The sequence below is a fragment of the Corythoichthys intestinalis genome, chromosome 9, assembly GCF_030265065.1.
Source record: "Corythoichthys intestinalis isolate RoL2023-P3 chromosome 9, ASM3026506v1, whole genome shotgun sequence".
NCBI classification, from domain to species: domain Eukaryota; kingdom Metazoa; phylum Chordata; class Actinopteri; order Syngnathiformes; family Syngnathidae; genus Corythoichthys; species Corythoichthys intestinalis.
The window spans coordinates 54,388,910-54,402,217 of record NC_080403.1 but is presented as its reverse complement, the minus strand read 5'-3'; the positions used below and the strand labels follow the sequence as shown (position 1 = coordinate 54,402,217).

The following is a 13,308-nucleotide window of genomic DNA, read 5'->3' as shown; positions in this document are numbered from 1 at the left end:
AATGTTAAATTGCCATCATACAATGAAATATAATTGAAACAGTCATGCCTGCAATGATTATTTATTGTTTTTATGTTTTTACCAATGCCTGGCATGTTAATTCAGAGTTAACTCGAAACCATTTTGGGACGAGTCCCTCGCAGTTAAAATGGTTTGGTCGTCTATCGGCGTCAATAGCATAGAAATTACATGGGGAAAAATTATTTTTGTTGTTTTAGGTCAGACAGCTGTTTTAACTAACCCTAACTCTGGTCTTAAAAAATATAAAAATACTGTACTTAACATATGTTCTTGATTTATAAAAATGTTACAATGTCATGAAACAATTAAATAAAAATGAACAACAGGCATGACTGCAATGATTTTAAAAATTTTTTTAAATTATGTTTTTACTAATGCCTGGCAAGTTAACTCTGAGTTAATTCCAAACCTTTTTGAGGTGAGCCTGTCGCAGTTAAAATGGTTTGGACGTCTATTGCCTTAAATGGCATTGAAAATACACGGGGGAAGATCATTTTTGTTGTATTAGGTCGAAAAGCTGTTTTAACCAACCCTGAAGCTGGTCTGTTTTTCACAATCATGTCAAGTTTCGGAACTTTTGTGTTTTGTTTACTTAAAAAATATAAAAATACTGTACTTAACATATGTTCTTGATTATACAAATGTGACTATGTCATCAAACAGTAAAATATGTACGAAACAGGCATGACTGCAATGATTATTTATTGTTACTATATTTTTACCAAAGCAGGGCTAGTTAACTCTGAGTTAACTCCAAACCATTTTAGGGCGAGCCCCTCGCAGTCAAAATGGTTTGGACATCTATCGCCGTCAATGGCATAGAAATAACACAAGTGGGAAGATCATTTTTGTTAATATTGGTCTGACGGCAATTTTATAAAATCCTAACTTTGGTCTTGGTTTTTCACATTCATGCCAAGTTTTGGAACTTTTGTATTATGTTGACTCAAAAAATATATAAATACTTGATTTATAAAAATGTTAAAATGTCATCATACAATGAAATATAATCCAAACAGGCAGTCAGAATTATAATCCAAACAGGCATGACTGCAATGATTATTTATTGTTTTTATGTTTTTACCAATGCCTGGCAAGTTAACTCTGAGTTAACTCAAAAGCATTTTGGTGTGAGCCCCTCGCAGTCAAAATGGTTTGGACGTCTATCGGTGTTAATGGCATAGAAATTACATGGGGAAAATCATTTTTGTTGTTTTAGGTCAGACAGCTGTTTTAGCTAACCCTAACTTTGGTCTTAGTTTTTCGCAATCACGTAAAGTTTTGGAACTTTTGTATTTTGTCCTCTTAAAAAAATATAAAAATACTGTACTTAACATATGTTCTTGATTTATAAAAGTGTTAAAATGTCATCATACAATGAAATATAATCGAAAAAAGCATGACTGCAATGATTATTTATTGTTTTTATGTTTTTACCAATGCCTGGCAAGTTAACTCTGAGTTCACTCCAAAGCATTTTGGGGTGAGCCCCTCGCAGTCAAAATGGTTTGGACGTCTATTGACGTCAATGGCATAGAAAGGAAGATAATTTTTGTTGTATTAGGTCTGACGGCTATTTTAACTCACCTTAGTCTCAGTTTTTCGCAATTACGTCAAGTTTTGGAACTTTATGATTCTTGTTTACTTTTAAAAATATGAAAAATACCGTATTTAGCGTATGTTATTACTTTATAAAAATGTTAAAATGTCATCATACAATGAAATATATAAGAAACAGGCATGACTGCAATGATTATTGTTATTATCTTTTTACTAATGCCTGGCAAGTTAACTCCAATCGATTTTGGGGCGAGCCCCTCACAGTCAAAATGGTTTGGACGTCTAACACTGTCAATGGCATAGAAATTATACGGGGAAGATCATTTTTGTTGTTTTAGGTCTGACGGCTATTTTAACTCACCCTAACTCTGGTCTCAGGTTTTCGCAATCATGTCAAGGTTTGAAACATTAGGACTCGTTTACTTAAAAAAAAAAAAAAATTTTTAAACTGTACTGTACTTAACAAATGTTCTTGTTTGATAAAAATGTTAAAATACTGTCGTACAATAAAATATACAAGAAACCGGCATGTCTGTAATGTTTATTTATTCTTATTATGATTTTTACTAAAGTTTTGGAAGTAAACTCAGAGTTAAATTAATACTGTTAATTATTGCAACTGCGCTGTAACTCAATATGAATGAATGTTTCTTTTAATATTCTTTTAAAATAAAAGTGTGCTTAATACTACTTTTTGAATTCAGTATCTCATTGTATGATAATGCAATTAATCGCAGTTAATCTTGTGATTAATCGCGATTAAAAGGTGCTATCTTTGTCCAGCCTTACTTGAAATACACATTTATTTTGAATTTTTCTGATAACATTTTCCAAATAATACTTTTGAATTCATTATCGGATTGTGTGTATGAGAAGGATATATACAACATATCAAATATAAGTTAGTCTTTTGAGTGATAGAAAAGTATGACAGAATGTTAATAGTGAATAAAAATAGTAAAGTTATATAGTTATTATTAATAATATGATTTTTTTGATGACATTTTTAAAAAAGAGCTCTTTAACATCATATGGATATACAAATGTTATTTTTGTTGTCATAATTAGCTATCTGCAATGAGCACATTTGTTATCACATTTAACATAGTACTATTGTTAGTATAATTAACTATTTACAAATATTAATACGCTGAAAAAATAATAAATGGTGGATTTACTTGATAAAATAATTGTGACAATTTGCACTTACTTCCATTAAGTACGTTTACTGCTTGCAATATTAAGTCCAGTTCACAGATAGTAAAATTTACTTAATAGAAGTGCAAATTGTCACAAAGCTTTTATCAAGTAAATACACCAGTTATTTTTTTAGTGTACATACAAATCAATAAATACAATAAATAACATGCTCCAGCCAAATTTCACATTTTAAAACAATTACACAGTTTTATATAGGCTAATAGCTGCTCTGTTGCATGAATTCTTAAATGCCTTTTTTTAATCTATACATTCAGATTCATAACAGCAACAAACCTTACTTCGCTTTTATCAGTTTGAACAAGTATGGTGACTGATAATTTCACTTGCCGTCACATTTTTTTCATTTTCATTTGCATTTTTCTTGAAATAATTCAGTACAAATTTTGGCCACTGATTTCATCCGTTTTTATTAATGTATGCTTTAGTTTTTAAATTTTTAATATTATTGTATTAACCAATGGTGGTCAATATTAGCTTGTCACTAATTTTCACATATAGCAAAGTGTGTCACATTGTCCCTATTGTTGGTCTCCTGTGTCTGAAGAAGTTCATAACATGGCAAAACAAGTATTATTTTGCTGTAAATTGTTACTTTACGCAGAACAGATGTTTGCATGAATCCAATTTTTTCTTTTCTAAAAGTGTAATCAATCATTTTATATTTTAGGATAAAATAAAATGAATTAAATCAACAATTAAATGTTGCTTGAACTGATTCAAATGTAGGATTATTCGCTGCTATAGTCTCTCCCAGTTCAAATGGATTGGACGTCTATCATTATCATTGGTGGCCTTAACCGCGTGATGCCTTACATTTAGTTCATTGGCTGCCATTGACGACGGTGGACGTCGAAACATTCATTCAGTCGCATCTACTGGTCAGAATGGATTGGACGTCTAGCGCCGTCAATGGATGCTTATGATATAAATGTCAAAAAAGCATTTGGGGAATACATAAGTACATTAAAAAAAAAAAAAATAAAAAATAAAAAAAAAAAATGTAAATCGAAATATACAAGTAAATATTGGAAAATCCTTAGTAAAAAAAAAAAAAAAAAGATAAAACGAAATAAAGGTCAATATAAAAAATGTATGAAAAATTTCAAAAAGTAATTTTCAGAAAATATTTTTTAAAAAATTAAAAAAGGAGGAAATTATGAATAAATTCCTACTTTTAATTTTTTAAAAATTATTACTATTAATTGGTCTTTAATGCTCCTTTATTATTTTTTTGTAAAATATTTTTTTTAATCATTTTTTTAAATTTGAGGATTTTCTCATTTTTAGCTGTATTTTCCCCATTTAAATTTCTTTATTCAGTATTCTTTTTCATATTCCTCCAATGCTTTGCGCATAGGGCTCAGCAGACAGATTTCGACCCTTTTACAATTATTTTCCCCCCCATTTATAAAAAATGTATTAAAAATTTCAAAAAGTAATTTTCAGAAAATATTTAAAAAAAAATTAAAAAAGGAGGAAATCATGACTAAATCCCTACTTTTAATTTTTTAAATTATTTATTATTTAGTCTTTAATGTTCAACCTTTATTATTTTTGTAATTTTTTTTTTTTTTTTTGAGGATTTTCTCATTTTTAGCTGTATTTTTCCCCATTTAAATTTCTATATTCAGTATTCTTTTTCATATTCCTCCAATGCTTTGCGCATATAGGGTTCAGCAGACAAATTTCGACCCTTTTACAATTATTTTTCCCCCATATTTAAAAAAAATCTCTCGATGACTTACCATTATTCAGCTCGAGTTGGCGGTGGGTTGCAAATCCGATTATCCATGAGCCAAAAGCAGCCTTGAGCAAACAATCAGAGCGCCGGCGCGTCCGAAAAAAAGTGCCAGCCTTCAGTCTTGCCTTCCACGCACTCCTCAACTCAACTCGAACGTTCCTCCGCCGCCTGCGCAGCGTGTTTGCTTTGGCCCATGTGGGGAAGTCACGTTAAGTAAGTAAATGCACGCACTTATCGAGCGGCTCCGCCCATCTCTGTCGGTGCGCGCGCACGCGGCCGTCTTCACCCTCAGCGCACTTTTCTTTCTTTCGTCTTCAATCTTTGAGATCTCAGTTTGGTTAAAAGCTCTTCGGCCTCTTTGTTTACACAAGCAAGGAGCTCTCAGTCCTCCGTCCCGATAGAAGGATTAGTTGAATAGCAGCCAGCAATGTGAAGGTGGGTAATGGAATAGAGTTGCAACTAAAATATTTAAAGGTCTCTTTTTCTTTTTTGAATCGTGATAAAATAAGAAAATTCTTTTTTAATTCTCCATAGAAGAAATTTAGATGTTGCAGCCACACAACCACACAATGTGATTAAAAAAAAAAAAAAAAAAAAAAAAAGAAAAAAACAGGTACCATAATTTTTGGACTATAATGCGCACCTGACTATAAGCTGCCACCCACCAAATTTGACATGAAAACGGCATTTATTCATAGATAAGCCGCACTGGACTATAAGCCGCACCCGTCCTCACTGTGGTACGAGATACAGTGCCTTGCAAAAGTATTCGGCCCCCTTGAACCTTGCAACCTTTCGCCACATTTCAGGCTTTAAACATAAAGATATAAAATTGTAATTTTTTGTCAAGAATCAACAAGTGGGACACAATCGTGAAGTGGAACAAAATTTATTGGATAATTTAAACTTTTTTAACAAATAAAAAACTGAAAAGTGGGGCGTGCAATATTATTCGGCCCCCTTGCGTTAATACTTTGTAGCGCCACCTTTTGCTCCAATTACAGCTGCAAGTCGCTTGGGGTATGTTTCTATCAGTTTTGCACATCGAGAGACTGACATTCTTGCCCATTCTTCCTTGCAAAACAGCTCGAGCTCAGTGAGGTTGGATGGAGAGTGTTTGTGAACAGCAGTTTTCAGCTCTTTCCACAGATTCTCGATTGGATTCAGGTCTGGACTTTGACTTGGCCATTCTAACACCTGGATACGTTTATTTTTGAACCATTCCATTGTAGATTTGGCTTTATGTTTTGGATCATTGTCCTGTTGGAAGATAAATCTCCGTCCCAGTCTCAGGTCTTGTGCAGATACCAACAGGTTTTTCTTCCAGAATGTTCCTGTATTTGGCTGCATCCATCTTCCCGTCAATTTCAACCATCTTCCCTGTCCCTGCTGAAGAAAAGCAGGCCCAAACCATGATGCTGCCACCACCATGTTTGACAGTGGGGATGGTGTGTTCAGGGTGATGAACTGTGTTGCTTTTACGCCAAACATATCGTTTTGCATTGTGGCCAAAAAGTTCAATTTTGGTTTCATCTGACCAGAGCACCTTCTTCCACATGTTTGGTGTGTCTCCCAGGTGGCTTGTGGCAAACTTTAAACGAGACTTTTTATGGATATCTTTGAGAAATGGCTTTCTTCTTGCCACTCTTCCATAAAGGCCAGATTTGTGCAGTGTATGACTGATTGTTGTCCTATGGACAGACTCTCCCACCTCAGCTGTAGATCTCTGCAGTTCATCCAGAGTGATCATGGGCCTCTTGGCTGCATCTCTGATCAGTTTTCTCCTTGTTTGAGAAGAAAGTTTGGAAGGACGGCCGGGTCCTGGTAGATTTGCAGTGGTCTGATGCTCCTTCCATTTCAATATGATGGCTTGCACAGTGCTCCTTTTAGATGTTTAAAGCTTGGGAAATCTTTTTGTATCCAAATCCGGATTTAAACTTCTCCACAACAGTATCTCGGACCTGCCTGGTGTGTTCCTTGGTTTTCATAATGCTCTCTGCACTTTAAACAGAACCCTGAGACTATCACAGAGCAGGTGCATTTATACGGAGACTTGATTACACACAGGTGGATTCTAATCATCATCATCGGTCATTTAGGACAACATTGGATCATTCAGAGATCCTCACTGAACTTCTGGAGTGAGTTTGCTGCACTGAAAGTAAAGGGGCCGAATAATATTGCATGCCCCACTTTTCAGTTTTTTATTTGTTAAAAAAGTTTAAATTATCCAATAAATGTTGTTCCACTTCACGATTGTGTCCCACTTGTTGTTGATTCTTGACAAAAAAAATTAAATTTCATATCTTTATGTTTGAAGCCTGAAATGTGGCGAAAGGTTGCAAGATTCAAGGGGGCCGAATACTTTTGCAAGGCACTGTATTTACATCAAAATGGCTACATACGGTGCAGGCCAAAAGTATTGGCACCCCTGGAATTCTGTCAGATAATGTTCAGTTTCTCCCAGAAAATTATTCCAATTACAAATGCTTTGGTAGTAATATCTTCATTTATTTTGCTTGCAATGAAAAACACAAAAGAGAATTTTGAAAAAATTAAAGCATTATCATTTTACACAAAACTCCAAAAATGGGCCGGACAAAAGTATTGGGACTAGGGCTGTCAAAATTATCGCGTTAACGGGCGGTAATTATTTTTAAAAAATTAATCACGTTAAAATATTTGACACAATTAACGCACATGCCCCGCTCAGAAAGATTTAAATGACAGTACAGTGAAATCCCCACTTGTTAATTGTGTTTTATGGAGTTTTGCCACCCTCTGCTGGCGCTTGGGTGTGACTGATTTTATAGGCTTCAGCACCCATGAGCATTGTGTAAGTAATTATTGAAATCTACAATGGCGGGCTACTAGTTTATTTTTTTGATTGAAAATTTTACAAATTTTATTAAAACGAAAACATTAAGAGGGGTTTTAATTTAAAATTTCTATAACTTGTACTAACATTTATCTTTTAAGAACTACAAGTCTTTCTATCCATGGATCGCTTTAACAGAATGTTAATAATGTTAATGCCATCTTGTTGATTTATTGTTATAATAAACAAATACAGTCTTTATGTACCATATGTTGATTGTATATATCCATCTTGTGTCTTATCTTTCCATTCCAACAATATTTTACAGAAAAATATGGCATATTTTATATATGGTTTGAATTGCGATTAATTGCGATTAATTAATTTTGAAGCTGTAATTAACTCGATTAAAAATTTTAATCGTTTGACAGCCCTACATTTTACACAAAACTCAAAAAAATGGGCTGGACAAAAGTATTGGCACCCTTTGAAAAATCACGTGATGCTTCTCTAATTTGTGTAATTAACAGCACCTGTTACTTACCTGTGGCACATAACAGGTGGTGGCAATAACTAAATGGCACTTGCAGCCAGTTAAAATGGATTAAAGTTGACTCAACCTTTGTCCTGTGTCCTCGTGTGTACCACATTGAGCATGGAGAAAAGAAAGAAGACCAAAGAACTGTCTGAGGACTTTAGAAGCCAAATTGTGAGGAAGTATGGGCAATCTCAAGGCTACAAGTCCATCTTCAAAGACCTGAATGTTCCCGTGTCTACCTTGCGCAGTGTCATCAATAAGTGTAAAGCCCATGGCACTATGGCACTGTGACTAAGATGTGGACGGAAAAGAAAAATTGACGAGAGATTTCAACGATAAAAGTCGGATAAAGAACCTTGACTAACATCCAAACAAGTTCGAGCTGTCCTGCAGTCCGAGGGTACGATAATGTCAACCCGTACGATCCGTCGGCGTCTGAATGAAAAGGGACTCTATGGTATTATACCGAGGAAAAGCCCACTTCTGACCCAGAGACATAAACAAGACAGGCTGCCAAAACTTACTTGAGAAAGCTTTGGAAGATGTTCTCTGGTCAGATGAGACTAAAGTATAGCTTTTTGGGAAAAGGCATCAACATAGAGTTTACAGGGAAAAAAACGAGGCCTTCAAAGAAAAGAACACAGTCCCCACAGTCAAACATAGCGGAGGTTCCCTGATGTTTTGGGGTTGCTTTGCTACCTCTGGCACTAGACTGCTTGACCGAGTACATGGCATTATGAAGTCTGAAGACTACCAACAAATTTAACAGCATAATGTAGGTCCCAGTGTGAGAAAGCTGGGTCTTCCACAGAGGTAAGGGGTTTTCCAGCAGGACAATGGCCCAAAACACACTTCAAAAAGCACTAGAAAACGGTTTGAGAGAAAGCACTGGAGACTTCTAAAGAGGCCAGCAATGAGTCCAGACCTGAATCCCATAGAAAACCTGTGGAGAGATCTGAAAATGGCAGTTTGGAGAAGGCACCCTTCAAATCTCAGATAGCTGGAGCAGTTGGCCAAAGAACAATGGTCTAAAATTCCAGCAGAGCATTGTAAGAAACTCATTGATGGATACCGGAAGCGGTCATTCGCAGTTATTTTGTCTAAAGGTTGTGCTACCAAGTATTAGGCTGAGAGTACCAATACTTTTGTCCAGCCCATTTTTAGAGTTTTGTGTAAAAGGATAATGATTTATTTTTTTCATTCTGTTTTACGTTTATTCCATTGCAAGCGGAAAAAAAATGAAGATATTACTACCAAAGCATTTGTAATTGCAGTTATTTTCTGAGAGAAATTGAGCATTATCTGACAGAATTGCAGGGGTGCCAACACTGTATGGAAATGTTGCTGGGTCAGAAAAGTGACTATTTTTGTTGCCTTCAACCCTGCAGATCTCTCGCACACCCCCATACTGGATCTAACCCCAGACCATGATTTTGGTTTAAGATGTAACAACCAAACTTCACTGTTTTCTGAGTGAATCTTGGATCCATGCGGGCTCCAGTAGGTCTCCTGCAATATTTGACTGGGGTGTAATTCAATGGAAGATTCATCTGAAAAATCCACTTTTTGCCACTTTTCCAGCGTCCATCCAAGGTTGTGGGCCTCGGCAAATGACACACGTTTTTTTTAATTGTCTGCACCCTGGGAGATATATAGTCTGAAATATCAACAAATCTTAGCTGCCTCTTACATTCTTAAAGGGTATGTCATGCCCTGGGAAAATGTTAATATTCCATCATTTATCCATAAACGCATGCCTTTTGCATTCATATCATGCCACTTCGTGTAATTACACACAAGAAAATGAGAGAAATTTGGCTCGATTGTCAAGCTAAAACGACCGGCGCCCAAGATCTGGCAGATTGTGTGCGTGACGTCACCACAAGTGAAGAGAGTGCCACCGGCCACTAGGGGGGCAGCGCCTGTCTGCATCAATATAATTCCTTCTAGTGAGGGGAGAATTAGGGGTGTTTTGAGCTGTTTATGCTGATGCATTGTGTTCGTCCTGCACATATTTCAGGTTCCCTCATAAAGAAACACCCCCTCGTTGTCAATAAAAGAGAATTCAGAATTGACAGTGAGGGGTGTTTCTTCAACAAGAAAAAGGCTCAGTGCTTTAATACTGAATGGCGGCGATGATGGCAGACAATTTCGTTTCTAGTTTCAGGGACGAATCCGACGTAACGAATGTTCATCTAATGGTGACGAGGAGAGTTACGAAGCTTTAATCGGTGTTTTAGGTTACCAATTTGAGCCCAAACGAACGCCAATGCAGCGTAATGAAACGGTCATTGAGGGGAGCAATGACACTGATGAAACATCGGCAGCAGATCGTGTGGGAAACACCAATGATTTGTTTTGCATTTCTTCTTGTGAAGCTTTTGTGAACATTTTTTTATTATAAAAGAGTACTCACTCTGGCCATTTCGAGCTTGGCTGCTCCCCTCCTTTGCTTAGCCTTAGCCTCCTTTGCCAGTCATCGTCCTCTTTCTTGATATCTCGGGACATTTAGGTGGCTGCGCGTGTATGGTCAGCACCGCATCTCATTTGAGCAGCAATCTTTTAGCAAAACCCGATTTCACTTGTCCATAGTTCGAGAAGCTTTCAGGTGGAAAATAACAGAAAACCGTGCCGGAGGCTGGGTCTAGAAAATTAGCCCTCTTTGCACGGACGAACTTTACCCGTTGTCTGCGTAGTCCAGCTTTTTTTTTCCCGTTCAGGAACTCATGGATACTATATTCCGATAAATAGCTATTTGTACACCACATAGCACAGCAGTTTTGAACCATTCTAGTGATGTTTTGGTCAAACAAACCCTAACGCTACTCTCTCGTCGATAAAAAACAATGGCACCTAGCTCCGCCTCGACTGTCAATCACTTGTCGTGACGTCCCCGCCCCATTCGGCTGTTTCTGGAACACTTTCGGAAATGTTCGTCATTTTCGATCTATTTTCGATAATTACTCATTAATGTGATTGATTTTTTTGTTAACTTTATCAATATTTGTTATCTTGGCACATAACGGTTCTATTGATGTCTCACACCCCCTTTGACGCTACATACCCTTTAACCATAAAAAGGTACAAATTCTGCAGCAGGATGGTGCTCCATCGTATACTTCGATCTCTACCTCAAAGTTCCTCAAGGCATTGAAGATCAAGATGCTCCAGGACTGGCCAGCCCAGTCACCAGATATGAACATGATTTAAGAGGAAGCATGGAAGACGAAACCCAAGAATGTTGATGAACTGTGGGAGGCATGCAAGACTGCTTTCTTTGATGTTCCTGATGACTTCATCAATAAATTGTATGAATCCTTGCCGAAGCCCATTGAAATTATACAAAATATTAAATTTGGATCTCACAGCGCCACTACTTAATTCACTTCAACATTTTTTGTTCAATTTTCACACTACTTTCTGTAGGCGACAAAACTTTTGTCTTGCCAAAATTTGACCTTTATGTCTTCATTAAATGATCAATCTTTTTTCAGTGAAACAAATATATTTTTGTACATTCAACATCATTTGGGAGGGTCTTAGATTTCATATGAGCCATTTCTGAAACCAATTGAATAATTAAAAAACAGGTTTTTAGCAATTGTTTCTACAAAATGGATAAGCGACAAGTCTTTTGTCAGGGACTGTATAGCTTAAAGTCTATTTGTAGTCTATTTATCGCGATCAATTTCCCCCCAAACTCGGCGCGTATCTTGATGTTTTGTATTGAGATATATCGCCAAAGGATGTTTTGTCCAAAATCTGTAGTCCGTGAATGACAATGCACAACTTTTTGTGCTGATTCTTCCAAAATAACGAAGATGCTGTTTCACAAGGATTTCCTTATCCCTCATCTTCTCCTTTTTCCTCTTATTTTTACGTGAAAGCGATAGCCCTCTGAGGATGTGCCACTGTCCATGTCTACAGGTGGCAGGAGTTTAACCATCCTGTCGTCCTCCCTTCTGCTTCCTCGTAACAGCTCCGACATATCTGAGCTCGTGTTACAAAAACCACAGGCGGACAATAGCAGCGTCCACTGGAAAGGGCACTAAAATTATGACAGGCGCGCGGACCAGCTTGTCAAATCTTTGTGACGGGTGTGTGAGGGCGACCTGTTTTGGTAACCTCCAAACGTGTTTGACATTTCCCCTCACGCACGCAGGTGATAGGCTCCAGGCTCTCCCTTAACGTTGAATGCAAATCGACCAAGCAAGCAAGCGATAAATCAAGTACGTACTAAATCAAGTCACGTTTACTTTCAATGGCACCCGCATATGCTTTATTATGATTAAAAAAAAAAAAAAAATCTTTTTTAATAGTTGCGCTGATCAGCTGCTTAGACACGGAGAATAGGAATCAGAGTGTTTTTATAGTCCGACAGTTTTAATGTATCACATGGAAGTTTGAAATACTTTCATTTTGGTTTGAAGGAATCTGACCACTTAGCCAGATCGCTGGAATCACGCCAGCCGAACCGCCGGACTTGCGCTAGCGTGAATCCGACAACCCGACCAAAAGGCCAAATTCAACACGTTCACCTCAGTCTTAACCCCTTGTACTGACTCCATTTTGAAAGCTGGAAAAAGGCTTCGTAACACAAGTTGACATTAAAAAAAAATTTTTTTTTTTAAACCTGTCCTGTTCAGCTGTTTGACACGGAGAATGGAAGTCTAAGTGCCCGGATGGTCTGAACAGTTTGAATGTTTCACATCGAGAGTCTGACATACTCCCATTGTGATTATTCAACATACCTCGTTTATTACGACAAAGCAGCGAACAGGAAGGGGTTATGGGGGAACAGAAGAAAAGAAACACAAAAGAAAGAAAAGAAACACAAACTAAAACAAATACATTGAACATCTACACTAACTACTAACATGTTGGTGCTATCGTCAGCTAGATGTATTTCCGGTTGACACCATGTGGGGCGCCTGTTGACCAGGGAAAGAGGGGGACGGGGGTGGGGGAGTCTATAAGCTAAGTGATTGAAAGGGGTAGAGTGTACACAAATCATCTAGAACCTAGTAATCCCTTGTGAGCGTAAGCCCGTTGGCGACCGACCCTACGCCCCCCTACCCGAGCACGCCCCAGCACATCCAGTCGCATGGGAGTCTGCGCAGATGAGGGGACCACCACGCGGGCGCCAACCCAGGGCCACTGCCCCCACCCTGCCAGCCCGGGGAGGGATGGAGGGCGGTGTGTGTGTGTGTGTGGGGGGTGTTCAGCGCGGCCCATCCCTCCTCCCGCAGCCCAGAAAATAAGCCAGCCCCCCCCCGGATCCAGGGTGGTCCTCTGGGCCACCCACGAACCCATCAACCGGCCTTCAGGGATGGCAAGAGGGGATGCACCACCAACCCCACTAGTGGCAACAGAAAGTCACTCATTTTACTAATACATTTCCACTTCTTT

The 13,308-nt window shown here is 37.7% G+C and overlaps 1 protein-coding gene across 2 annotated transcripts in view; it reads right to left on the bottom strand.

Annotated features, from left to right (window-relative positions):
* Positions 1-13,308, bottom strand: part of eya2 (EYA transcriptional coactivator and phosphatase 2) — a 228,326-nt gene that overhangs the window by 86,815 nt on the left and 128,203 nt on the right. The window contains exon 1 of one of the 2 annotated variants that reach the window (XM_057845494.1): positions 4,548-4,840. The exons of the other annotated variant lie outside the window; for it this stretch is intronic. The gene's annotated coding sequence lies outside the window, so the exon portion shown is untranslated. Of the gene's footprint in view, positions 1-4,547; positions 4,841-13,308 lie in introns of those variants that run through there. 2 annotated transcript variants of the gene reach the window in all.